We start from the raw sequence: 5,251 nt of genomic DNA, 5'->3' as shown, positions 1-5,251 counted from the left end.
CTCCCTGACCTGTGGGAAGTCCAAGGACCGCCCACCTCCATCCAGGTTCAGTAAATTGAGCATCCAAACTGCCCAGGCCCCCCCAGAGCCAGCACGTGCAGTAGGATCAAAAACCCATTGCCATTGTTCTTGAGTTTCTTAAACATAAATTACCATCACTAAATGATTTCTTCATAACCATGGTTGCCGAGCATTCTTTCTTTCTTGCTTATTTAAACTGGATTTTGGAATAGTTAGCTGATAAAATTTCAGGGAAGGGAACAGACAGATACTGTCCCACACAAAGAGTGAAGATGCACCCAGTTGTAAGTAACAAGATATTTCTGTTTAAGAGTGGTCCAGATGGTAAGCAACCTCACTTGGGACTAACTCTTGAAGTGACTGATTCAGGTGTGTTCTAGCTCCCCAGTGACATCACCGATACTCTTCTCAGCATATTGATATGAATTCTTTGGCTTATCCTCTCAGTCAAAAGATTGCTTTGTACAGCCACATGGAAAAGTAAAGGGGGAAGGGAGATTGCATTTTGGATCTTCCTTTGGAAGGTGGAAACTAGTAAGAATACAAGAAGAATCCCCATTATATTTTCTTCTCCAGAAATGAGCCATGTGATTGATATTTGTAGCTGCAAGGAGGCTTGAAAAGAGACTATTAGATGTTTTCTCCTTTGAGAAATGAAGGCAAATCCTAATAGTAAGAATGAAGAGACGGAGAGTGCAGCTTTTGAAAGTTCATCAACAAGACGGATTCTTTTGTAACTTTGGAGATTTACTTCTTGAGCCATGATGTATGCCTGGCACTCAGCTGTACATAGCTCATTTTAAAATGATACTTTCGTCTTTGTGAGAGGGGACCTGTAACTTGGGGAAGCGGGCATGGAAAGCCATACGTCAGCTTTTGACATTACCATATAACTTTTTATTTTTTTTTTATGTATGGCCACATCTATAGCTTACTAACATAAGAAGTGATCATCCCTAAAGCCCCACCCTATTTTCCCTTTGAAATAATGACAATGAGTTTTATCCTAGGAAATATATTTTAGAAAAGCCATGAGAACCACAGTCCTCAAGAAGAACTTATATTTGCATGGAAAATGTGTGTATTTCTTTAGCAAGTTTGTATTTGACATTTGTGTACTTTGTGGTTGACATTTAATCTTTAAGATAAAAAATGATGAGGCCACAGAGCTGTTCTCTTTATTACTGAACTTAAAGTTTAAAGGGCAAAGCAGACAGGTCAACAGACACTGTGAACAACATGGACCCTAATGCTAGATTAGTCCATAGTACTAGAGACGACAACTCAGTATAGCTTAGGGAAATATCCTGGTAGGTTTCCTGGGAAATGACCTCTTGGTTAAGACCTAAAGTACATGAAGAAATTAGTCAGAAGGAAGGGGACATTGTGTTTGTGCTTGTGCCCAGGCCCAGTGTTGTATATAAACAACGTGTTCCCATGGATGCTCACAGAAGTTATAGACATATAACCCATTGACCGGATTCCCTTCCTTACAGATGTATAAGTAACAAGATAGCAAGACCTTGTGCAACCATCAACCACAATGACGGAGCTTTGTGTTAAAGACAACAATGATACAGAAAATACTTGGGGCCCTAAGAGTTTGGAATTGTCAAACAATCTAAACTTGTCATTTAATTCAGCACTTGGGTCATTTAATTCAAAGTGATGAAAAAAATAAGTTCTCACAATAACATTTCGCCGTTACAAGAGCTGGAACTTGAACCCTAAGTCTAATAAACCCTTCCCTCCCCAAGTTGCTTTTTGGTTTTGGTGTTTCATCATAGCAATAGTAACCCTAACTAGGACGGAAGTTGGTACCAGGACCATGGGGGTATTGCTGTGATAGACCTTACCATGCTTTGGGGAAGATTGGGGAAGAGCCTCGGAACTTTCGGCTAGTTTCACTGAGTGCTAAGAGCTCAGTGGGCTGTTTTTTGGGAACTTGAACAATAAGAACGCTGAGAGCAGTGTTGATAACGGAGGCCTGGCTTGTGAAGTTTCCAAGGGAAGCAAAGACTCTACCAGAACTTTTTATGGGAAGAATTTGTCTTGTCTGGTCAGCTGGGGCTAAGTAAGCAGCTGAGATCAAGAAGAGGCCAAAACCACTGGAGGAAAATCTTTATTTTGCTGGGATAATGAATGTTGGTCAGCTGGGACTGAAGAATCAGCTGTGATTAAGAGAGGGCCAGCACTGTTGAGGTGGAATCTTCTGGAAATCTTGAGTTAGCATACAGAAGCTATATTCTAGAGATGGCGATGGTTGTATCTTGTGCTGGCAGCCCAGCTTGGTAGTGTAAGTCACACAGGTGGTACCAGTTTTGAAGGCATGACAAGGTCATGGGGAAGATGAGGCTTGGTACTATGAGGCAGGGCTGGAATCTCTGAGGAGAGCCCAGTAGAGGTGATGGGTGACAGTGCAGCTCAGTTGCAGCAAGAGACCCCGTATTTTGGAGATGTCAGTGGCACTACTGCCAAGGACAGCAGCAGCAATGGAGTGGACCTGGCCTGAATTTAGGAAGTGATTTGTGTGGGCTGCAGCATGTGGAGCCAGGAAAAAGGACCCAGGGCCTTTGGAGGAGACTAGGAGATTATGAGTATATTCAAGATGTTGGACATTAAGTTATGTATGCACTTGGAGCTCTGTTCTGCTTTGAATTGATTGTGACTGTTCCCTGCTTCTTCCTTCTTGAAATAAGAAAGTATTTTCCTTATTTTTTATTTTCTAGGTGCCTACAGTTGATAGACTTTGGATTTTTTTTTACAAAAGAGACTGAACCTTTAAAGTGTTTGAATTTGTACAACTGTGAAACTAAGTTAGCAAAACGTTTTATATTGTGATGTCGATATTAACATGTGATCTTGGGAATGAACAAGAAAAGAAAGGTTGTGGCTTAATAGTCTCGTGTTTGTGTGTCAAGTTGACAAGTGACCAGTTGTGGCTGGCTAGTTTTATGTCACGTTCACACAAGCTGGAGTCATTAGAAAGGAGGGAGCCTCAAACGAGAAAATGTGTCTGTAGAATCAGCCTGTAGGCAAGCCTGTAGGGCATTGTCTTAATTAGCGATTGACGTGTGAGAGCCCAGTCCATTGTGGTGATACTGCCCCTGGGCTGGTGATTCTGGATTCTGTTAGAAAGCAGGCTGAGCAAGTCATGAAGAGCAAGTCAGTAAGCAGTACCTCTCTGCTCTCCAGGGCCTCTGCATCAGCTCTTGCCTTCAGATGCCTGCCCTGTGTGAGCTCCTTTCCTGCCTTCCCAATTGTATTTGGCTACAATATGGAAGTGTAAGCTGGAAAAACTCCTCCCTCCTCAACTTGCTTTTGGTTATCATAGCACTAGGAACCCTATCTAGGGCAGATATGGTAGGTTTGTTTGTTTATTTGTTTGACTCTGTTATGTATGAGCTGAATTGTGTTTCTCCCAAAGAGGTAAGTAAAATCCTTCCCCTGACTGCCTGTCTTGAATGTAGCTTGATTCAGAAACAAAGTCATTCCAGGTGTAATTTGTTTAAAAGCTGTTATACTAGAGAAGGGTGAGCACCTAATCCAATAGTATCTATAAAATAATCCCTTTCAAAGAAATGTATGTGAGGAGAAAGAAGTATGACCATGACAGCAGTGGTCACAAGGCTGTCTTGACAGGTGAAGGATGCCAAAGATGCCAGCAAACCAGAATAGGCCAGGAGAGAAGCTTAGAGGAGGCTCTCTCTCAGTTTCTCAAGAGAAACCTTTCCTACTGACACTGATCTTAAACTTCCAAACATGATTGTAGGTGGACTTTTCTTTCCCACCCACCAGTTTTCAAATAATTAACATGGAGACTCAAAAATTAATTATGAATGCTCAGCCAACAACTCAGGCTTATCACTAACTAACTTTTACAATATAAATGAACCCATTTCTATTATCCACGTGTTGCTCTAAGGCTCATTTACATCATCTATGAACTTCATGTGGCTTTTTCTGCATCTGACTCATGACTCTTTTGACTCTGCCCTTCTTCTTCCCAGCATTCTGTCTGTCCCGAAAATCCTGCCTAGCTATCTGCCAATCAGCTTTTTCTTAACAAGGAGAGCAGCACATTTTCCCAGTGTACAGAGGGGTTATTCCACAGCAACTGGAGCGGTGGAGCAGTATGTTTCTATCCTCCAAGCCCCTCACTCCACTGTGCTTGGGTAGGACAGCTACAGCAGACGATAACATGGGCCAGTGGATGGATCGCCTCCTCTTTGGGTATCAGTCAAAAGAGATTCTTGGATACCTTCCTATTTAGAGGGTTTAGTAATTTATTCTGCTCTTTACTCTGCCCCACAAAGTGGTCATTTTATAGCAACTGATGTTATATAATATTGGTTAGCTATGAGGGTCGCCTATCACTGTCCAGAACTTTAGTAAAATCTGAGGCTAATTTACTTTCCATGAAAAGTCAAATGAGAAGCCTGCCCTGCTGTCTGCTAGGACCTGTGCTCAAGAACAGTTTTAAGCTCCTACACTAAGGCTAACCACCCAGAGAGGTGAGTGCCTGACTACCGGGCAGGCCTCAAGGTCCCCCGCAAGGGAGCCCAGGCACCTTCAGCTTGTGCCCCAGGGTCTCCTGTGCTCTACTGAACCCCGCTCTGCCTGCCATGTTCTTCCTTTTGTCTCCGGCTCATTGGGCTACCAGGCATCCCTGTTTAGGTGCTGAGGAGTTCCATCTGGACGGAACCTTCATCTGGCGATGGATGGAGATAGAGACAGAGACACACACTAGAGCACCGGACTGAGCTCCCAAGGTCCCAATGAGGAGCAGAAGGAGGGAAACATGAGCAAGGAAGTCGGGACCACGAGGGGTGCACCCACCCACTGAGACAGTGGAGCTAATCTATTGGGAGCTCACCAAGGCCAGCTGGACTGGGACTGAAAAAGCTTGGGACAAAACCGGACTCTCTGAACATGGTGGACAATGAGGGCTGATGAGAAGCCAAGGACAATGGCACCGGGTTTTGATCCTACTGGATAACACATCTGGAAATGAACATCTGGAAATAAAACATCTGGATTTGTGCATCTGGAAAAACCACCTGGGTTCGCGAATCTGGTAATGAAACAGCCGCAATGAACATCTGGATCGCACATCTGGAGAAACAGCTGAGATGAGCATCTGGAATAAAACATCTGGGTTCGTGCATCTGGAAACGAAACAGCTGGAAATGAACATCTGGGACGCACTTCTAGAAATAACAATCTGGAT

The sequence above is a fragment of the Microtus ochrogaster genome, chromosome 8 (genome assembly GCF_000317375.1).
Source record: "Microtus ochrogaster isolate Prairie Vole_2 chromosome 8, MicOch1.0, whole genome shotgun sequence".
NCBI lineage: Eukaryota > Metazoa > Chordata > Mammalia > Rodentia > Cricetidae > Microtus > Microtus ochrogaster.
Note: the sequence above shows the minus strand (reverse complement) of the source record.